This window comes from Callorhinus ursinus, unplaced genomic scaffold (assembly GCF_003265705.2).
Source record: "Callorhinus ursinus isolate GAN/ISIS: 27379988/994484 unplaced genomic scaffold, GSC_fseal_2.0 scaffold18, whole genome shotgun sequence".
Taxonomy (NCBI): Eukaryota; Metazoa; Chordata; class Mammalia; order Carnivora; family Otariidae; genus Callorhinus; species Callorhinus ursinus.
The window spans coordinates 2,591,412-2,615,049 of NW_027397080.1; the positions used below are offsets into that span (position 1 = coordinate 2,591,412).

Consider the following 23,638-nt stretch of genomic DNA (forward strand, 5'->3'; position numbering starts at 1 on the left):
CTCCTCCATCCTTCTAATGACCTACAACGTCCCCACGTTTCTTAACTTTCTGACTTCATTTCTTCTGATTTCCCACTCCAGCAACAGATGCCCCTCTCCTGTTCTGGGATCCCACTTCAGAGCTTCTGCACCAGCTGCCTTCTTCCCTCGGGGAGCAGCATGGCCCCTCTCTAACTTCCCTCAGGGTTTTACCTAAACCTACGTGTCGCCTGCCCCGGGAGGGCTTTCCCAGTCCCTCTATCTAAAAGTGCACAGAAATCAGTTGCTTTTCTATAACACTAACAATGTAACTGTAGAAAGAGAAATTAAGGAATGGATTCCATTTACAGTAGCACCCAAAACCATAAGATACCTAGGAATAAACCTAACCAAAGAGGTAAAGGATCTATACTCTAAACTACAGAAATTGAGGAAGACACAAAAAGATGGAAAAACATTCCATGTTCATGGATTGGAAGAATAAATACTGTTAAAATGTCTATGCTGCCTAGAGCAATCTACACTTTCAATGCCATCCCTATTAAAATGCCATTGGCATTTTTCTTTTCTTTTTAAGATTTCATTTATTTATTTGACAAAGAAAGACAGTGAGAGAGGGAACACAAGCAGCGGGGAGCTGGAGAGGGAGAAGCAAGCTTCCCGCTGAGCAGGGAGCACAGGACTTGATCCCAGGACCCTGGGATCATGACCTGACTGAAGGCAGACGCTTAACAACTGAGCCACCCAGGCGCTCCACTGTTGGCATTTTTCAAAGAGCTGGAACAAACAATCCTAAAATTTGTATGGAATCAGAAAAGACCCCAAATGGCCAAGGGAATGTTGAAAAAGAAAAACATATCTGGGGGCATCACGTTGCATGACTTCATGCCATATTACAAAGCTGTGATCACCAAGACAGCATGCTTTGGCACAAAAACAGAAACATAGATCAATGGAACAGAAGAGAGACTCCAGAAATGGACCCTCAACTCTATGGTCAACTAATCCTTGACAAATCAGGAAAAGATATCCAAAGGAAAAAAGACAGTCTCTTCAACAAATGGTGCTGGGAAAATAGGACAGCTACATACAGAAGAATGAAACTGACTGTCTTACACCATACATGAAGATAAACTCGAAATGGATGAAAAGACCTCAATGTGAGACAGGAATCCATCAAAATCCGAGAGAACACAGGCAGTAACCTCTTCGACACTGTCCACAGCAACTTCTTTCAAGACACGTCTCCAAAGGCAAAGGAAACAAAAGCAAAAATGAACTCTGGGGACTTCATCAAGATAAAAAGCTTCTGGGCGCCTGGGTGGCTCAGTTGGTTAAGCGACTGCCTTTGGCTCAGGTCATGATCCTGGAGTCCCGGGATGGAGTCCCACATCAGGCTCCCTGTTCAGCGGGGAGTCTGCTTCTCCCTCTGACCCTCTTCCCTCTCATGCTCTCTATCTCTCATTCTCTCTCTCTCAAATAAATAAATAAAATCTTTAAAAAAAAAAAGATAAAAAGCTTCTGCACAGCAAAGGAAATAGTCAACAAAACTAAGAGACAACCCACAGAACGGGAGAAGATATTTACAAATGACAGTACAGATAAAGGGCTGGTATCCAAGATCTATAAAGAATTTCTCAAACTCAACACCCAAAAAACACCAAATAATCCAGTCAAAAAAATGGGTGGGAGACATGAACAGACATTTCTCCAAAGAAGACATACAAATGGCTAACAGATACATGAAAAAATGTTCAACATCACTAGCCATCAGGGAAATTCAAATCAAAACCACAATGAGATACGACCTTACACCAGTTAGAATGGCAAAAATTAACAAGGGAGCAAACAACAAATGTTGGCGAGGATGTGGAGAAAGGGGAACCCTCCTACACTGTTGGTGGGAATGCAAGCTGGTGCAGCCACTCTGGAAAATAGTATGGAGGTTCCTCAAAAAGTTAAAAATAGAGCTACCTTATGACCCAGCAATTGCACTACTGGGTATTTACCCCAAAGATACAGATGTAAAGAAGAGAAGGCGCACATGCATCCCAATGGTCATAGCAGCAATGTCCATAATAGCCAAACTGTGGAAGGAGACGAGATGCCCTTCAACAGATGAATGCATAAAGAAGATGTAGTACATTTTTACAATGGAATATTACTCAGCCATCAGAAAGGATGAATACCCACTATTTGCATTGACATGGATGGAACTGAAGGGGGTTATGCTAAGTGAAATAAGTCAGGCAGAGAAAGACAATTATCATATGGTTTCACTCATATGTGGAACATAAGGAATAGCAGGGAGAACCAGAGGGGAAGGGAGAGAAAACTGAAGGGGGGGAAATCAGAGAGGGAGACAAACCATGGACTCCAGGAAATAAACTGAGGGTTTTAGAGGGAAGGGGAGGGAAGGGGAGTGGGAGATGGAGTAGCCGGGTGATGGGTACTAAGGAGGGCACGTATGGTGATGAGCACTGGGTGTTATACGCAACTAATGAATCACTGAACACTACATCAAAAACTAATGATGTACTATATGGTGGCTAACTGAACATAATAAAAAAATAAGTAAAAATAAATAAAGTGGCAGCCCCTCCCTAACTTTCTAGTCCCCACTCCTGCTTTATTTCTCTTCTTGTCTCACATCCTATACATTTCACGTCTTGGGCGTCTGGCCTGCTTCCACTAGAATATGAGCTCCATCCAGGAAAGCAGGGACGTTTGTCTCTTTATTTTGCTCACTGCTGTGTCTCCAGCACCCAGAGCAGCACCTGATGCCTAGCAGGCACTCCATAAATATTTGTTGAATGAATGAATGTAAAACGGGGCTAATACCTCCACCTCACGGATTACCTCGAAGATGAAATGAGATAAAGCATGAAAAGTTCCTGGCACACCATGTTGCTCAATAACTCTCAGATTCCTTCACCTCCCTCCCTCCCCTCCCAGTTTTGGTATCAGCCATGCCCGCCCTCTCCCTCGGGGAGTGCCGGGTCAGAGGTAGGGGTGATGGCAGGAGCGGCTTTACCAGCAACCACCAATAGCCCTACCGGGACACCCTAGCCCCTGAGGCGCAGCCCAGCTCCCAGACAGTGATTTCTCTGGATGGATGTGAGCCACCTTGCTTTACCTCAGGAAGCTGAAGGCTCCAGAAAGACTGAGCGAGGCTTTCAGAAGTCCCGTGTACAACCAGAGACTGCTGTACCCAGCACCCCAGCCTCTCGCACACACATGGACGCTGCTCCAACAGCCCTCACCCCTGGGCTAACGTCTTAGTCTTTCAGGTTCCTACAGTGACGCTGCCTCACTGGCTCCCCAGCCCCCCTCCAGAATTTTCCACCACAGTTCCTCTGGGCCCCTCCATGTTACAGTGTACAACCTGCCAGACTCTGCCCATCTCATTCCATGAAGGCCAGGTGTTCTGTCCCCCAGAGACCACTGCTGTCCCCCCCACACAGCGGGGGGGGGGGGTTCCTGGGAACTAACCATCCTCAGCCAGCTAGTCGCCTGGCACAATCCACTCTGGCCATGGCTGCTCCCTTCTGGAGCGGCCGGAGTCCCGTCCCTGTCCCAACTCTGGGCACCTTTCTCTTCACTTCAGGAGCAAAGGCTGTTTCCTACAGATGAACCCCTGGTCTGGGGTTACCTCTTTTATAATCCCTGCCCCTCTACTTGGGAGGACTAAACCAGCTGGAGGAAACCCTCACAAGCACACCAACTGGTGTCACAGCAGTCCCGGCCCCCCACGTGGCCTGCTCTGCTGCTGGCGGTCTCTGGGTTGTCCATTCTCCACAGTGGCCTCATAAGCATCTTCCACTCATCCCAAACCTCTATCCTAGCACCCTGCCCTCATGTGCAGCACAGGAACCCATCTCTGCTTTCTAGGGAAAATTAAAGCCACCAGCAGGAAACCCCCTCACCCTTGTACTGCACTTACCAGCCCATCTATGTTTCTACCACTCTCCCCTCTTGAAATCAAAGGCCAGTCCCTCCCCTCACTGTCCTCAGGGACCTGGTGGTATCACCCACCCCGTCATTCCCTCCTGTGTTCCCACCACTCCTCACTGTGTACAAGACTTTCGACACCCTCTTCACCCTCCCCGGCTGCACGCACCTGTTCCCTCCCTCACAAGCACATCGCCTGGAAGAGTCCACACACATTGACCACAGGTCCTGCCTCACAATTCAGCCAAATGTGTGGCCCCCCCCAGGTCCTCCACCCCAGAGACACAGGTCTCATCAAGGACTTTGTCTCTAGTTCCAGCTGCTGAGGTCCTTTTCCTGTCTTGCCTCCCACAGGTTTCAAGCCTCTTTTTTTTTTTTTTTTTTTAAAGATCTCATTTACTTATTTGACAGAGAGACACAGCGAGAGAGGGAACACAAGCAGGGGGAGTGGGAGAGGGAGAAGCAGGCTTCCCGCCGAGCAGGGAGCCCGATGCGGGGCTCGATCCCAGAACCCTGGGATCACCTTCAGTACCCCACGAGAGCACGGCTGTCTGGCTAGAGAGAACTGAGGGCACACAATCACCAGCTTCAAATCTCTGACTAGCTGATAGAGGGGATCGGATTTGTTCTGTGGCTCTGGCAGGCACAACCAGGCCCACAGGTGGAAGTTACAGAAAGGCAGATTTTGCCTTTTCTTAGTTAAAACTCTCTAGTTACTTAGTATCTTGAAATGGATGGGCTGTTTCTGCAGGCTAAGAGCCTCTGGCTATTGGGAATGGGGGATGGACCAGGTAATCTTCGTGTTTCAGAGACTCGGGAGTTCTAGAGCCCCTTAAGCCCAGGGAAAGGGCAGGAATCATCTCCTTCCTGGGCCCCCTAGGCCCCCCTGGGCTGAAGTGGGTGGCAGGTCCAGCCTTAATCCCACCTCTGTGGCTGAGGCTGCAAGTTCAGTCACTCAGTGCCACTGTCTGGGGACTTTCTTGGTAGGGCTGTCTACAGTTTGGATAACTTGTTTTCTCTCTTTAAAAGGAAAAACGTTAGAAAGCGGGGAGGCTGTCGGATACTATTTCCATCTCGGGTGTCTATTCCAAAGCTCTGGTGTTTTGCCAGGATTTAAGCACGGTATACACAACACTGTTAAAAATAACCCCTTGATTGAACAGAAGGCGTGGGAGAGAGGGGACAGCCAGGCAATTTGACTGGAGGGCTGGGAGGTGGATGTGGAGATGAAACTTGTACCCGGAGACCCTGGGAAGGGTTTTATTCCAGAAGAGTTATGTAGACTCAGAGAGCCTAAGGACCACGGAAATACTCTCCCTAAGTGCTCCTTGCCAGAGAATTGCCCAGCGAATGCCCTGCTTTGGGCGCGCCTAGGACATAAACAAGCTGCCAGTTTTGAAAGGCTCTCCCAGGATCAAGTCTGCCATTTTTCAGTCCCAATTGTCAGCCTATCAGACAAAGGTCAGGGAATAACAACAAGGAGTAGGAGCCAAGAAAGGCTGACAATGTCAAAAGCCAGAGAGAGGTTAAAGCCACTGAGGGCAGACAGAGGTCTACTAGATTTAGCTATTGGGAGGTCCTTGCGACTGTATGTGAAACCTTCCAGACTTTTCCTGCTATAACCAGACACTTAACATAAGCAGGATTATCCTATATGCACTGTTCTGTAACTTGCTTTTGAAAAATTTAACAATAAATTGTGGGGTCATGACAGTAAATATAATCTGACATCATTTTTTATGACTATATAATATTTCATCATACATACTATATTTACTTAATCATTCTCAACTAAGAGACATTTATGTTGTTTCCAATTTTTTGCTATTATAAACATGCTGCAACAAGCATCGTATTACAATAACTTGCATGCACAGACATGATTATGTCCTTATGTTAAATATTTAGAAATGGAATTGTTGGATCAAATGGAACCCACATTTTATGTTTTATTACACATTGCCTACGTTGCCCTCGATAATTCTGGAGAGAACAAAATGCTGTTCTCATGACTTCCTCCAGTCTCTTGAGCCATTCTTCCCCCTATTTATCCCTTATGTGTTGGTATTCCCCAGAGTTATGTCCTTCTGTTTTCTTCTTCTTCCTCTGTATATTACAAACTCAAATGCCTATAAGAGCCAAGAAGGTGCTGTAAATATATGAATTGGGCTAGATGTGAGACAATAAAAAGTGACAGGATTTTGGTGGGCTGGAGTATACACACTGCCTAAAGGCATTCACATTACCTGAAAACACTGTACCAGCCACACAAAGTGTGTCTGCAAGTGCATTTAGCTGGTATGCAGTCAGTTTGGGACCCAGTCTACACATTCATCTAACACTACCTCATCCACTGCCAAAACTCCATCTATATGCTAATAGCTCCCACTGCGTCATCTCTGGCCCTGACCTCTCCTCCTGGACTCCACGCTCACACACACAAATGACTGCTCTACGTCTCCCAAGTATCCTCAAGGCATCTCAAAGTCATCACATCCACAACCAAGTTCATGATCTTCGCCCTTTCCTCTCCTCCTGACAAAGGCCAGAAATCTAAAACCAGAAACAACTGCCCTTCTTTTGGGTTTCCTATCTCAATGAATGGCACCCTCATTTTTCTTATTTTTGAAGCCAGAAACTTGGGAGTCATTCTAGATTCTTCTCTCTGCTTAGCCTTCCAAATTATCAAATCAATTCAATAGGCATACTAAGCACTTACTTGAGTACCTTTATCAAGCCAGGTACTCTTAGGTGCTAGGGTTGGCCCCAAAGAGGGATGATCTGAAGTCCCTGTCCTGGAGGGGGAGACAGATAACAACGTCATGATCAGCTGCAGTGGTGATGGTGGTATGAGAAATGCCATACGAGATGTTCTGGGATGAGAGAAGAGACACTTTGATTCTGTTTCCTAAGTGTTCCTCAAATAGTCCCTGTTCTGTCCTTACAGGATTGCCAATTAGCAGCTACTACAACAGTGTCCTAACTGATCTCCATGTTTACAAGTTTCCTCCTCTCATTCATTTTCCATACAGGATCAGAGTGATCTTTCCAAATAGCAAATCTGGCCATGTCATTCTCTTGTCTCTTGTCTAAAACATGTCAATAATTCCCCATGTTCTTTGGGATAGAATAAAAATCCTTGCAGAATGACTTGTAAGGTATCCCAGGATCTGGCCCTAGATGACTTCTTCCAGCATTCTAGGACATAACACTACACCCCAACCATATCAAACCATTTGCAATTCTCTGAATATCCTTCTGTGCCTCATGCTCTTAGTTCATGCATTCCCTCTGTCTAGAACACCTGCCCTATCATTTCTCAATTGCCTAATTCCTATGCAATCTTTAAGACTTGGATAAAATACCACTTCTTTCAAAATCCCTTCCCTGACCACTGCACTCAAAAAAGATGGCTTCTCCAGGTGCTTCCTGTTAGACAGCCTCCCAGTCCTGTAGGCTTATCATACGGGAGGGAAAGGGACTTCTAAGAAATTTTGCCCAGGCTGCTGAAGGGGACCATGACATGTCCTTACCTGGAGGTCTTTGAGAACAGACAGCGTTAAGAAAATATGGGAGTGTGGGGCAGATAATGAGTGATTTTGAGGAGGTCAGGAAACGAGAAAAAAGCACAGCTCTTGGGCCCTGGTTGGGCATGGCCTTGAGGGGCCCATGAATATATATATTTTTAAGTATTTGATTTATTTATTTGACAGAGAGAGACACAGCGAGAGAGGGAACACAAGCAGTGGGGAGCTGGAGAGGGAGAAGCAGGCTTCCTGCTGAGCAGGGAGCCCGATGCAGGGCTCAATCCCAGGACCCTGGGACCACGAACTGAACCCAAGGCAGATGCCCAATGACAGAGCCACCCAGGCGCCCCGAGGGGCCCACAAATATTTTAGATCCGCAGACCACATATTTTGAGGAGCCACTAACAAGACCTATCCTACCCACTGACACTTAAAACACCCACTCCTGCCAAAACAACAAACAAAAAAAGCTTTCAACCCATGAGAGGATCATCTCTGACCTTTAAGTGCTAGAAGCAAAGTATTAGAACGAAGGCTGAGAAGTACTGGAAATAATAATGGTAGGGGAGGAGTGGACCCAGAAATCCAAGCCTCCTCTGACCCCCTCAATTTAATTAGGTGTCTCCTTTCTGTATATTCAGGCATCCTATGCTTTTGTCTACCATAGCACCCACACTCTATCTTATAATCATTTCGTGTTCATGCCTGACTTCCCCTCTAGACTGGGCTGGGAATTATGTGTTACTCTGCATTCTTAGTACCCAGCATGGTGCCCAGCACATGGAAATGCTTATAAGATACATATGTGGAAGGAATCAGAGGGAATTTAGGCAAACAGATTTCAAGTGGAGAAGTCTGGTGATAAAAAGGGAGATATACAATGAATCAGTGTGATATCAAGAAAAAAATGTCTTTTATTATGTCAGAGACATAAGGACATTGTCAAGGAACTGCATAAAGACCTCATTTTAAGAATATTGTTCAGAGCAGCGTCGCTCGCAGATCATTCAGTAGCGGCGGCCAGCAAGGAGACCAGGGCTCCGCGGCACAACGCCATGCCTTTCTTTGATGTGCAGAAAAGGCTGGGCCTTAACTTAGATCATCGGATGACAATCCAAAGTGCTGAGCAGCCCCACAAGATTCCAGGTCGATGCCATGCTTTTGAAAAAGAATGGACAGAATGTGCGCATGGAATCGGTGGTACCCGTGCAGAGAAAGAGTGCAAGAGAGAATTCGATGATTTCGTAGAATGTCTGCTTCAGCAGAAAACGATGAAACGTCTGAGTGACATCAGGAGGCAGTGAGATAAACTAATAAAGGAAGGGAAGTACACACCTCCACCTCACCACTTGGGCAAGGAGGATCCTAGGCCCTGAGCAGAGCTGCTGCTGATGGCTGGAGGCTGATTTTCATGTTCTCTCTTCTCCACTGAAAAGTTCATTTACTGAAAACCTCTTTGTGAAAGTGTCTAAAAATAAAGGATTGCTCTATCCTAAAAAAAAAAAAAAAAAGAATATTGTTCATAGCAATGTTGTTTAAAATAGAAAGAAATTAGAAAAAAAAGAAAAACAGGGGCACCTGGGTGGCTCAGTCAGTTAAGCATCTGCTTTCGGCTCAGGTCATGATCCCAGGGTCCTGGGATCAAGTCCTGCATCCGGCTCCCTGCTCAGCAGGGAGCCTGCTTCTGCCTCTGCCCCTCACCCCGCTCGTGTTCTCTCTCACTCTGTCTCTCTCTCAAATAAATAAATAAAATCTTTAAAAATAAAATAAAATCAGGCGCCTGGGTGGCTCAGTTGGTTAAGCGACTGCCTTCGGCTCAGGTCATGATCCTGGAGTCCCGGGATCGAGTCCTGCATCGGGCTCCCTGCTCAGCAGGGAGTCTGCTTCTCCCTCTGACCCTCTCCCCTCTCATGCTCTCTCTCTATCTCATTCTCTCTCTCAAATAAATAAATAAAATCTTTAAAAAAATAAATAAATAAAATAAAATAAAATCTTTAAAAAAAAAGACACCGGTGCTCTACATTTCTACTGGATGTTCCACTGGAAGTTCAAGGTCAGCATTTCCCCAAATGAACTTAAGAGCTGCCCCCAAACTTGCATTCTCTAGGTTAGGAAGTGGTGCCAGCATCTCTCCAGCTGCCTGGAACAGAAGCGGGGGCTGTTTTCACTCCTTCCTCCACCAGCAGTCTCCATTGCTCCTCCCTTAACGTCTTGCCAACCCACCCCTGTCCCATCACTGCCTCCAGAGTGTCGCCCTCCTCATTCTCACCTCCTCTGACCACTCCCCCCACCGCCATTTCCGGTAATGACCTTTTATTTATTTATTTATTTATTTATTTGTTTGTTTATTTATTTATTTATTTATTTATTTTTAAAAGATTTTATTTATCTATCTGACAGAGGGATACAGCGAGAGGGAACACAAGCAGGGGGAGTGGGAGAGGGAGAAGCAGGCTTCCCGCCAAGCAGGGAGCCCGATGCAGGATTTGATCCCAGGACCCTGGGATCATGACCTGAGTCGAAGGCAGATGCTTAACAATTGAGCCACCCAGGAGCCCAACCTTTCTTTTTTTTATTTTATTTTTTTTTTAAAGATTTTATTTATTTATTTGACAGAGAGAGACACAGTGAGAGAGGGAACACAAGCAGGAGGAGTGGGAGAGGGAGAAGCGAAGCAGGCTTCCTGCAGAGCAGGGAGCCCGATGTGGGGCTCGATCCCAAGACCCTGGGACCATGACCTGAGCTGAAGGCAGACGCTTAACGACTGAGCCACCCAGGCGCCCCCAACCTTTCTTTTTTTTAAAGATTTATTTATTTCAGAGACAGAGAGAGAGAGAGCGCGCGCACGCGTAAGCGAGAGTGGGGGGGAGGGCAGAAGGAGAGAATCCTCAAGCCGACTTCCTGCTGAGTGCAGAGCCCGACTACTCGACTACTCGGGGCTCGATCCCAGGACCCTGAGATCATGACCTGAGCCAAAACCAAGTCGGACACTTAACCGACTGAGCCACCCAGGCGCCCCAGGTAATGACCTTTCTAAAGCACAAATCCAATGCCACCCTTCCCTCCCTGCCTTGAAACCTTCACTGACCTCATCATAAACACCTTAGCATGGCATTCAGGGTCTGTTCCCACCCCAGAGCCTCTACTCCAGGCAGCCCAAATGACTTGCCAGGGAGCCTCCCTCCCTCAAGGGGAGTGCCCTTGCCAGACTCTTTGCCTGGCCAGCTGCTAATGCCCTCCAACAGTCAGCACAGGTGGCACCTCCTCTAGGAAGCCCTTCCTGCCTCCCCACCCTAATCTGCTTGGCTTGCTCATTCCTTATAGTCACCCCGTTGTCCTGCTTGTCACCCACTCACCATAAGCTCCTGGGAGGCAGTGATTCTTTCTTACCGCTGTCCTCCAAAGTTCTGCACAAGACTTGGCAGAGAGGGGGTGCTCAGGGGTTGGGAAAGAGGCAGGATCTACCCTGGGTCCCTGGGGGTCAGGAGTGGAGGAAGAAGCAGCCTCCATGGGCAGGGTCCAGAGGGAGCTCTGTGAGCACTGGTCCAGTCCCCACAAAGGTGGAGGACACGGGAGGCTCTCTTCCATGCTGAGGGCACTCCCCGTCTCAGCGGGAGCCTCTGCACAGGGATCTGGGGACGGGGACCACATGCTGTGCAGACATGCCCAATTCCAGGGGGCTGACGGTGGCTTAATTATGGAGCCCCGCTCTCCCCAAGCCATTCTTCATTCTTTATGGTCTCTGAATTACAGAAGCAGAAATTGCTCACGCTCGGTCTGAAGCTTTTCGTGACTTGTGCCGAAGAAATGTCATCAACAGCCTTTTGTTTAGGCTTGACTTGGGTGAACATGCCAAGAAGACTTGCTCAGAAGAGTCTTTTCAGATGTCATTTCTGTCTCCCTAAAGCCCTGCTCCATGAAAGCCATTCACAAGCCAGTTTTTCTGCGGCTCCAAAGCTGTCATCCCCTCAGTCCTGCCACAGCTCAGAGAGCTATTGTGTGACATTCACTCTGCAATGGCCTGTGCTGGCACCAGACCCTGGCCCGGTGCGGGGAGGCAGCTCTGAGGAGGCTCTCGGACAACCCGGCCTGAATGGCACCAGAGCCCTGAGGTACAACCTCAACTTACATTCCCCACATGGAGATCTGGCACCATGCTGCCTTTTTCAAAACCATTTTTCCAGTGTCTAACATAGGCACGCAATAAAAATGCATGCACTGAGTAAATAAGCAAATTGTAATTCTCAATTATTTGAGCTGAGGGAAACCATCAAACTCAGTGTTTTGAAGGGAGAATTATCTAGAAATTAATATATTCTCAGAATCATTTTAGACTCTTCCCACTGTTGGTGCTGGCAGTGTGGCTGCCGGGAAGGAAGCCCAGAGCGCTGGGTCCAGCGACATGGTGGGTCTGGATGTCGCACAAGAAGTTCAGCAGGATTCCCCTGCTTCCATTTCCCTCTCCAAGCTGTGACAACTGTGCTGAGGACGGACAAGGACAAGGGGGAATGGGAGCGCTCCCCAATTCCTTCCCAGTAAGTGGGGACACAGGGAGAATTGCAGGTGAAAATTAGACCAGGCGTAGTGGAGCACCCGGGAGGGAGCTACAACACAATGTGTGAAGTGTCACAGACAGAGACGCGCAAAGCTGTGGGAGCCCCAAGACCAACTCTGCTGGGGATCCAGAGAAGAGCTTCGCAGAGGACGTGACACTTGAGTTGGAGTCTGAGGTGGAGAATGTTACAGGGGACACTCTGGATAGCAGCTGCGTGCGGCCAGCCCCCCAGGATGAGAGCATGCCGCTGCTGAGGGAGAAGCTGCCACAAGCAGGTCTTGAGTAGAGATTACCGTGCGCTGAGCCAGGTGACATTTGGGCTGCTTGCTGAAGTGAATGTAGTGGTTCTACAGGCAGACAGTTTGCAGAAGGGAGTTCCAGGCTGGGGGGACAGCATGTGTGCAGCACAAAGGTGAAAAAGACTATGGCTTAGTAGGGCAAGGCCACCCCAGGGTTATGGCACCAGGAGACTGCCTCAGTTCCCTGGTGCTCTGACAGCTCTGAGAAGCCTTCTTACTAAATTACAAGTTATCGGTTGCATCCTGTGTGGCTGGAGTTGCCCAAAGCCACACTTCCCGATACGGGGAGGCATTCCTGTATCAACAAATGCCAATCACCTGGGTTTATATACACAGCCTGGACAAGTCCTGACGGCGCCCGGCCGAGACACATTACTGGAAGGTCTCCCAGAGAGCCGAAGCATCCCGGGTGTGAGGACACCAGGTGTGCCCCGACCAGGCGCTCGCTGGTGTGTCGGCCAGCATGAGGCCACAGGCCACATGGACGTGGGATCCTCATGACTGCCCACGAGGCAGGGCTGTTCGCAATGCTGGGATTCAAACCCAGGTTTGCTTGACACCAAAACCAAGCTCTTTTCACTTGCACAGCCTGAGGCGGGGGATCCCCAAGCCCCGTTCAGTCTCTGTTGAGACAGCATGCATGAGATGCTGTGAACCTGGCGTAGGCACTGACTGGGCCCGACCTCAAGCGATCACTGGCCCAGTGGTGAAGTCAGGTGGCAGAGACGCCCCTCCCCATAGCCCCTAACCAACTTCACCCCAGCGCCAAGTCATGACAGTCTGAATATGGTTGGACCACTCCTGTCCCAGCTACAAAGCTCTCTGCTTCCTGAAATCCAAGCCAACCTTCAGGAAAAGGCTGAAATACAGCCAGTAGCTCAGTGCAGTCATGGCCTGGAAAGAAAATGACCAACCTCCAGCCAGAGGGAGCATGGGGGCTGCAGGGAGCCCCTGTCCTTGCCCTCCTCTTGCTGCCTACATCCAGCCCCCAGGCCCCAGCTGGAGAGGGCTCACGGCTGGACAAGGACCAGAGGTGCTACTCACAGGGGTGGGCCCTTGGGGCTCCCGAGGCAGGGCTGAGAAACGGCAGTCTGTCCTTTCTTCCTTCAGGGAGTGCTCCTCCATGGAGTCTCTGTGTGAGTCGCAGAACAGATGGAGGGAGCCAGGCTCACTCCGGAGGCTGCATCCTCCATGCAGCAGTGCTCATGCCGCCAGCTCTCCTTTGGCCAGACTACAGCCCCCAAACCCTTTGCTTCCTCCTGATAATCCAAACAGCAAAGGAATGCATTTTCCTGAGGGTCTGAGACTTTGCTGGAGGCTGTTGGAGACAGGGCTGGGTCAAAGGCCCAAGAGTCACCGATGAGTAGCCCTTCCCCCTGGCCTTGAGCCCCGGGGCATGGTTTGCTGCACTCTGCTCTGCATTCAACCTCAGGAGAACTAGGCCACCAGCAGGGCTGGCTTCACCAGAGGAAGCTGCTGGCCATATTAAAAAAAAAAAAGGTCACTGCTTCTGAGGAAGGATTCTTTCCATCAGGGGAACCACGTGGGCTCCCAGGACCTAATCAAACCAGGGATCATTCTCACTGCATCCTCCCTCAGGGGCAGGGGAAGAGTGGAGCCAAGCCCATTGAGGGGGGAAGGACCTGGGTTTGAGGGGCACCTGTGCATGCATTAGCTTTTGAGCAGGAAGAGAAAGGCACAGGGGTACAGGCAGTGGCTTAGAGAGGGTCCTAAGGGCAAACACACAGCTGGGCAAAGTCCTGCCCTTAATCCCCCTTGCAGGTCCTGGGGGTGTGCAGGAGGGTAGAGGGGGGAGATAGGGAATCAGGTGGAGACAGTCCTTTACCTGGCCAGAACTGCACTGATCAAAGCCACCCTTGGATGCATGAAAGCAAGGACAGTGCGGAGAGCAAGCACAGACCCATCACTAGGCTCCACAGAGCTGCTTTCTGAGCCCAGGCCCCAGGCACCACTGCCTTGCCCCATATGGGGGTCTTGTTCCATTTGGGGATATGCTTCTTGGGCAAGCTCTGCAGCTGGCCTCTAGCCTTAGACCCTCTTTCTTGAGGGACTGAGCAACAGAGTACAGGGTGTCCTTTTGTTTTTTCCAACCATCTGTTTTCAAACTTCCCAAGTGGTCCTGCTGCAGGAAACTTCCCCAAACTAAGCCCGTGGAACACAGGGAAGGAGGATGGGTCTGTCCCAACACAAGAGGCACGGAAATGTCACAGGGCCCGCTATCAACAGACCTGCCTTTGTGATGCTGCCAGGAGTCAGGCTTGTGTTTTCCTCATCAGGGTCTCCCAAGAGCAGAGACCACATCATCTTGGACAATCTCATCCACCCTCTGAGGTTCGTGTATGAATTACCTCCAAATTGTTCCTCCAGCCCAGACCTCTCTGCTGAGTGGTTCACTGAACTTGTGCTATCTGGGTGGGGCTGTGGCTTCCCTCTGGCTACTTCATTTGCCTAGGCCTGGACTCCATGCATGGCATCGGGCAGACAGTAGAAAGTTCTCATGGCCGAAGGCAGGCATGGTGGGCTGGTGTCCTGCCTCCCCCTGGGAGAGGTCAGGCTTCAGCACTGCTTCTCCCTTCTCCCTCTGGCTAGTTCTCTGAGGAGGCCAGTCACACAGCATCCATCCCCATTCCCCAACATGCAGACAGAGTCAGGAGGGCAGGACCCAGTCCTGAAAAGGCCAGCAGCCTCCTCTCTGCCCACCTTCTGCCTCAGCCCGGGGATATGTGTGTGCGGAACTCGGCTGGGACCTCCCTCTCACTGCGGAGCCAGAGAGACAGAGCCCTGCAGCGCTGTTCCTGGCCTGGAGCCTCTGGGCTTGGGAGAAGGGCCAGGATCACGTTTTGTGCTTTCACCAGCTTTTGCTCTTCACAAGCAGCATAGCTCCCCACGTGGGGATCTTGTACCTCAACCAAGAAAAGCAAAGCTGCTAATCTGACAAGATCAATCCTCAAATACCGCAGGAATGCAGCCGGCCTGCCTGCCGGCTCTCACCAGGGACTGCGCTTCTAAGCACCTCTAGGATTCCGGCTGCCCCGCACAGCCTGCAGCTTGGTCTGCAAGGGAGGAGGCTACTCCACACCCATGCGTGCAACCTTGATAACTGAAGCTCCATCCTCCCAGGCACGGCTCAGGGATCACCTGCACCAGGAATTCCCCACTCATCTCTCGCCAGCCCCTCCTGCCTAAGGGCCTCCTCTGCGCCTCCACAGCCTTCTGCCCCCACCACTTGCAGAGCACATTTCTGGATAGATGCTTGTGTCTGTGTGCTGCCTCCCTTCATCTTGAGGTCAGTAGGTATAGATGAGGAAAGGGAGGTCCCACCTACTCACTTCCAAAGCCTGGGCTCTTCCTGCTACAGTCCCATGCTTCTCAAGCCATCTGTGGATAAGGACCAGTTTGTTTTGCTTTTGAAACTTCAAGTCTGTCACAGAGTGATACTTTTATGAAGTATAATAAAAACGGGGGCACCGGGGTGGCTCAGTCGGTGAAGCATCTGACCCTTGATTTCAGCTCAGGTCTTGATCTTAGGGGCGTGAGTTCAAGCCCTGCACTGGGCTCCACACTGGGTGTGGGACCTACTTAAAACAATAAAAAATAAGATAAAAATAAGGGCGCCAGAGTGGCTCAGTCGGTTAAGCGTCCACCTTTGGCTCAGGTCATGATCTCAAGTCCCGGGATCGAGCCCCACATCAGGCTCTCTGCTCAGAGGGGAATCTGCTTCTCCTTCTCCCTCTGTGCTCTCTCTCTCAAATAAATAAAAATCTCTTAAAAATAAATAAAATAGGGGCACCTACGTGGCTCAGTGGGTTAAGCCTCTACCTTCGGCTCAGGTCATGATCTCAGGTCCCAGGCTTAAGCCCCACATCGGGCTCTCTGCTCAGAAGGGAGTCTGCTTCTCCCTCTCCCTCTGTGCTCTCTCTCAAACAAACAAAAATCTCTTAAAAATAAATAAAACAGGGGCACCTAGGTGGCTCAGTCAGTTAAGAGTCTGCCTTCGGCTCAGGTCATAATCCCAGGGTCCTGGGATTGAGTCCCACATTGGGCTCCCTGCACAGTGGAGAGCCTGCTTCTCCCTCTCCCACTCCCTGACTCTCTGCCTACTTGTGCTCTCTCTCTATCTCTCTGTCAAATAAATAAATAAAATCTTTAAAATAAACAAATAAAATAAAAATGAATCACTAGAAAAAACACACATAAAATATAAGCTCCATTTTTTAATTATTAGATTCAACGGACATAAACTTACTCTAGTTGCTATAGATATTTCTAGAATTTTATTATCAATTTCTCAAAAATCTGGCTGCAGACCAGCTCACATCTCTTTTGATTCCATAGCACACACCAGGCTTCCTACTGACTGATTCCCAAGGGTTCTGCCTGGCATTCACCTTGAGGAGAAGCTGGAGAGGGGACAAGACAAGGCTCCCCAGGTCCTGAACCCAGCAGAAGAAAGATACTGACATCATCCACAGCAGTTCGCAGACTGAGGCCTAGCCCCTCATCTGCAGCAGATGAATTCAGAACCAGGGAAAACCCAGCAGGTTTTCTGTAACAGTCACCAGTGCAGAGAAGTATGTATCCCTAGTCATCTAGGGAAGGAGATTTTTCCACAGAAAACAGCTTCTGGCCACTTACCACAGACTTGCCTATAAGGGTTAGTGTAGAGAGCAAGAAGGAGATCCCCAGCTCTAGGGCACAGGGCGGGGGAGGGGGGCTGGCGGGGCTGAATTCCTTGAAAGGTGGGGGAGGCAGAGGGGGGAGGTGGAGACAGGAATGGTGTTAATTTTTTTTTTTAGGATTTTATTTATTTATTTGACAGAGAGTGGGAGAGCGAGAGAGAGCACAAGCAAGGGGAGCAGCAGAGGGAGAGGGAGAAGCAGGCTTCCCGCTGAGCAAGGAGCCCAATGTGGGCCTCGATCCCAGCAGCCTGGGATCATGACCTGAGCTGAAAGCAGACATTTAACCGACTGAGCCACCCAGGCGCCCCTGGAGTGGTGTTAATTTAAAAGCAGATCATGGATTGGTTCCCAGAGGTCAGAACAACCGACACTGAGGAATACATGAAGAAAAAACCGACAGCAGAGGAACCAAGAGGACACAGATGGCAACTCCTCCAGCTTCAAGCTGGAGTCCAGGTCAAGGACAGGTATTTAGCCTGCCTAGCCCACACAGGGCTGCAGACCCTTGGACACTACGCAGAAAAGCTTGAGTTACTGAGCACTCTGCACTTCCCAGAAGGGTCCAGCACCCAGGGCACCCACTGAGAATATTTAAAACACTCTCCAATCAAAAGGAATCTCCATTCCCCTACAGGCTCATGGTTCAGTGCCATGACTCAGAACATACGGTGGAGCTGGTGGGTTTGATTCCTGGCTCTGTGCTACTGTGACTGTGGCCAAGTTATAGCTTTTTCATCTGTAAAAGGGGCATAAATAACACTTATTCCAAAGGGTGACTGCAAAGACTAAATTAAGTAATGAATATACAATGTTTAGCACAGCGACTGGCACACAGTAAGTGCTCTATGAAACTGTGTCACCTTTTAAACACACAGGCTGTGTATATCTGCAGATGGTCTCTGAGGTCTCTGAGGGACAGATTATATGTATCTTTTTTCTTTTTTTAAAGATTTTATTTATTTTTTTGACAGAGAGAGACACAGCAAGAGAGGGAACACAAGCAGGGGGAGTGGGAGAGGGAGTAGCAGGCTTCCCGCTGAGCAGGGAGCCCGACAAGGGGCTGGATCCCAGCTGGGACCGTGGGATCATGATCTGAGCCGAAGGCAGATGCTTAAGGACTGAGCCACCCAGGCGCCCTGGATTATATGTATCTTATACAATGCTGAAGCTCTAGCACCTAGAAAAGTGTCTGACACAGAAGAGGTGCTCAATAAAGATTTGCTGAACAAATGAAATGGCAGCTATTACATTTAGGTTTACAGGATAGTAGAGCCAATGTGGCACAATTCTTTAAAAGATTTATTTATTTATTTATTTATTTTAGAGAGACAGAGAGCGCAAGTTGGGGCAGGGGTAAGGGAGAGAATCTTCAAGCAGAACCCCTGCTAAGTGCAGAGTCCGACATGGGGCTCAATCCCACAACCCATGAGATCATGACTTGAGCTGAAAGCAAGAGTCAGATGCTCAACCAACTGAGCCACCCATGTGCCCAATGTGGCAACTTTTTAAGGGCTACAAGAGACTATAGTATGATAAAACAGTGGTATGAAGGAGTCAGTAAAGAGAATGAAGAACAAGGTTCCTGGGTCTTTAGGTCCAAGATCTAGGAGAGGTTGAAGAACCAGGGCATAGGAGAAGGGACTGACCTCAGAGATATTATAGAGGGCAGAAGTGTCAGGACACGATGACTAATTGGATATTTGATTGAGAGAAGGAGAAAGAAGATCTTTCAGATTTCCGGCTCAGGTGACACTCTGAAATAGGCAATATGTACTGATTTAACAGAAATTCAGTGAGTTGGGCACATTGAGTTTGAGATGCTTGCGAGTCATCCAAGTGGAGCTGTCCAGCAGGAAGTTGGGTATCTGGGTCCTGAGATCAGTAGCTGAGAGTCATTGGCACATAGTTGTTAGCTGATACGGTCAAGTAAGAAGTGCAGAGGACCATAACTGAACCCTGGCAGACATCAGCATTGAGAGCTGGGCACAGGAAAAGAAGACTGCTTGCCTGAGAAGGAACAATCAGAGAAGTAGGAGGAGAACTGGAAGGGAGTTTGGACAAAGATTACTGAGAAGAGAGAGTTTCAAAATGGAGGAAGAGATCAATACTGCCAAATACTTCAGAGAGGTCAGAAAAAGAGAAGTTCTATCCTTGGATTTGTCAGTTAGTCCTTTCAAGTGATCTGAGCAAGAGCATTTCAGGGAGGGAAGCGGTTAGGAGTGGAGAGAGCAACTGTAATGAGTCCCTGCACACTCTTGGTTGGGGGGTACTCAACTTGCTCCCAGTTTGGAAGGACAGTAATTTTGTAGAAGTGGATGGTGCTCTATTCTCCTCTGTAACTTATGGTATGCAACAAAGCTTAGCAGGGATGCCTTTCAATCCCACCATCCCTCCCTGGTATTGTAGTAATAAGAATCCAGGATCGTTCTTGGAAGAGCAGAGAGGGAGGAGCTTTGGAATGTGGGGATACCAGGTACCCAGTTACCCTGGCCACGAGCCCACAAGCTTTCAAAACCCCTGAAAGCAGTGCAATAGGCCTCTTTGACCTTCTCAAGCAAGGGTCCCAAAACATGCAGCTGGGACTCTGTCAATATTCCAGACTTCCTGTCTCAGAGAGCTCAGCAAGGTTTCAAAGGCCATCCCTACACTCGTGGGAATTCAGCCAGCTTGGACCACGGCAATAATTCCTTAATGGTATGAAAATCACAGATACACACAGTCACAGATAGACACCACGCACCTTGGCCTTTCTAAAGCAAAGTGGATCTCAAGAGAAGTGAGGTTTTCCTCTGTAGAGCTGGGCAAGAGGGTGATTTCTCCACCAGTACCTTATCAGCCACCACCAGCCATCTGGTAGACCTCTGTGCTTTGGCCACTAGCCAGCCTGATCATGAGACAGCAGCTGGGAGAGGAAGCAGCATGTGGCAGGGCTCTGTGGTCAGAGTGCTTGGGTTCAAAACTTGGCTTCATCACTTCCCATCTTGATGACCTTAAGCAAATTGATCGATTCTCTCCACCCCCAGCTTCCCATACTTAAAACTGGATTAGTGACAATACCTATTGCATAAGATTGTTGAGAGGATTAAAACAGGAAAGATAGGAAAAGGTCTCAGCAGACGACCTGATACACATCAAGAGGCGTTAGCTATCCCTGCTGCTGCTATTCCTGCTCTGGAGCATGGCCATGGCCTGGACTTGGTTTCTGCTTTCTGCTCAAACTATTTGCCCCAGGCTTAGCCTGTACATACTATGCTTACTCCCCATGCTGAGTGGCTCCACTGGCCACCATCTAAAAGACATGATATTAAATCTTTCGCCATGGGGTGCCTGGGTGGCTCAGTCCGTTAAGTGTCTGACTCTTGATTTCGGCTCAGGTCATGATCTCAGGGTCGTGAGATTGAGCCTGAGGTTGGGCTCCGTGCTGGGTGTGGAGGCTGCTTAAAATTCTTCTCTCCCTCTGCCCCACCAAAAATAAATTTAGAAATTACCAAAAAAAAAAAAAAAAAATCTTTCACCAATGCACAAAAGGTGACTCAAATGTATGTAGCAAAAGATTGCCAGGAAAATGGGGTGTGTCAATTAAGGTTTCACCAGTTATACTTTTTGCTTTAAAAACGTACATACAGGGGCGCCTGGGTGGCTCAGTCGTTAAGTGTCTACCTTCCACTCGGGTCATGATCCCGGGGTCCTGGGATCAAGCCCCACATCGGGCTCCCTGCTCAGCGGGGAGCCTGTTTCTCCCTCTCCCTCTCCCCCTTGTGTTCCCTCTCTCGCTGTGTCTCTCTCTGTCAAATAAATAAATAAAATCTTAAAAAATAAAAAAAATAAAAACGTACATACATTCCCCACCCTGCCCCTAAAACCTACATTTTTAATGTTGATCATGATCTATTCTGGGATCTTTATTCCTTCCTGAAAAAAAACTTATCTGATCATGATAAAAGTCATTGAGAAAACAATTCATTTCGTAAGTATCTAACATTAAAATTTTCTGGAATGATCAACATTTATAGCCCTAAGATACACCAGCTCATTTCACTTTCTTGACTTAATGAGATAATACTCAGACTTTTCCAAGATCACACAGTATGCTAAGTGAGAAAGCTGTGAGAACTTTCTGTCTCCACATCTCATCTCTTTCCAATCTTTCAAGTATTAGTATATGTCAAAATAATTCTTCTAGATCAAAATAATTATTTTCTTCACTCTTTCCATTAAAAGACTATTCTATCAACATCCCTCATACCCTTGGTCTCTCTGTTTCCTGAGGGCAGAAATTAATATAATAAATTAATATTTATCCATTCATAAAATAAATATTAAGTGCCTACTAAGTGCTAAGTGTTGGCAGCCATGAACAAGACCATGTCTCTATGCTGAGAAGTTCACAGCCTACCAGGGGAGAAGAAATATCAAGAAATAACTATAAGTACAGTGACAGAGCTATGTGTGTGACACTGCGGTGGCACAGATTGAGCAAAGAGTACCTGGGTGGGTGCAGAGGGGTGGAGGAGGTAGGAGAAGACTTCCCCTTCCATGAGAGCACCAATGCTCAGAGCAGAGCAGGTGCTCAATAAATCTGAGTTCCTTTGGGCCTTATGCCCCCTCTTCCTGTCTCTCTCATTAGCAGAAAATGTCTCCAGGCAGGCACATCTCAGGGAAAGAAAGGAAGACTTCCCAGCAGACAGCACAAAGGGTTATGAGGGAACAGGCTGGCTTCCCTGAGAAGCAGGACTCTGTAGGCAGAACCGGCTGGCACATCAGCGTCCCTTCCATTTCCACCACCTGCTCCCCCACATGTACCCGGGTGTGGGAGTCAGTGACTGGCTGGGCTCCGGAAGGAGAAAGGCTTAGGAACAGAGTAAGAATGTATGTTTCACACAGCACTTGGCTAAAAAAAAAAAACAAAACCACAAAACATAAAGATTTAATGGTTTAGACTGTGTCAAAACTAAGACATCAAAATTGCAGTAAAACCTTCTGTGTCAAATGTTGATGCTATAGCAGGTGGCTCAGTTGGTTAAGTGCCTGCCTTCAGCTCAGGTCACGACCCTAGGGTCCTGGGATCAGGCCCCATGTTGGGCTCCCTGCTCAGCGAGGAGCCTGCTTCTCCCTCTGCCCCCTGCTCACGCTCTCTCTCTCAAATAAATTTTTAAAAATGTTGATGCTACAAAAATCAAAATCCTGATTTTACTTAGTACATTTGGTCAAAATATCAAGAAATGCTAGCTACCCACAAGGAAAGAAAGTAAACAAACCTAAGTTACAATACCAGGGACCACTCTTTTAACACCAAAAACAACACAAAACAAAACAACCACCACAACAAAAACCCAGATGGATTAATAATTCAAATATAAATAGTAAAGTTATAAAAGGACTGGAAGAAAGCATAGAGGAAGGCACCTTCACAAACTACTATGTGCAGATGTAAATCCAAAAACTACTTACTGAGGGCAATTTGCCAGTAACTTGCAAAGTTGCAAATGCCTGTAATTGTGATCCAGAAATATGTTTCTTTATTCTAGGTGATCTCACATGTGTAGGAAATGATGTATAGAAAAGGTTATTCAGTGATGTAATAATATTTGTAATAGTAAAGATTAGAAATTACCTAAATGTCCATCAATAGGGAATTACCTAATTAAACTACTGTACATCTGTACAACGGATGCCACGTAAAACAGAATAAGGGACTTCTGTTTCTAGCCATGATGAAATAACAGGGATGGGATGTAACCTCTTACCTTAAACAACTAGAAAACAAGTCAAAATACATGAAAAAAAGTCTTCAGACCAGTACAGGGATGAGGAACCCAAAGAGAGCCCAGTGGTCTTTCAGAGTTGAGAAAACAGAGTCACAATTTAGAAGACCAAAGAGGTTAGAATTTGTGGAGAAGACCAGTATCGAGGACAGGGCTGCACAGAAAGCTCTAGAGGTCTGCAAAGGGGTCCCCTCAGATCTTCGGCCAAGCACTTCTCTGTGTATATATGCGAGGAAAATCTGAGGCTGAGAAAAGACCACCAGGAAACAGTAGACCAAACAATTCCTGATGCTCATACAGGGCTGGGAATTGTCAGTATTCTCACAAACCTGAGTGGAAATAAATCAGTCAGAGTGGAAATACCTCATAAAGCACAAGGCATGGGGTCGAGTCCTCTGAATGGTACCACATTAGAACTGGGGATAAATTAGCCCCAGACAAAAGACTGCACTAACAGTGTTAAAAGCAAGCCTCAAAGGGCTACAGCTGATTCCAAGTAACTCAACCACATGCCCAAGCAAAATCAAGGGCTCTTTGAAAGAATATGACAAAATCTAGCACAGAAAAATGTAAACTTTGCAATGTCTGGAATCTAATAAAAAATTACCAGGCAGGAATACAAAGAGCCAAAAAATATGGGCTATAACCAGGAGAGAAATCAATAGAAACCATCCCAGAAATGACGGAGATGATGGAATTAGCAGACAAGGATGTGAATACAGCTATTGTAAATATGTTCCACATGTTCAAGAAGGTAGAGGAACACATGAGCATAACAAGAAAAGAAATGAAAGATATAAAAAGACCTAAATGGAACGCAAGACATTAAAAACTCAATATCTGATATGAAAATACACCAGAT

General features: G+C 47.9%; 1 protein-coding gene and 1 pseudogene across 3 annotated transcripts in view; one reads left to right on the forward strand and one right to left on the reverse strand.

Moving 5' to 3' along the window:
• Window positions 1-23,638, reverse strand: part of ST3GAL3 (ST3 beta-galactoside alpha-2,3-sialyltransferase 3) — a 179,343-nt gene that overhangs the window by 42,925 nt on the left and 112,780 nt on the right. The gene's annotated exons all lie outside the window — the stretch shown is intronic.
• Window positions 8,453-8,971, forward strand: LOC112812188 (NADH dehydrogenase [ubiquinone] iron-sulfur protein 5 pseudogene; annotated as a pseudogene).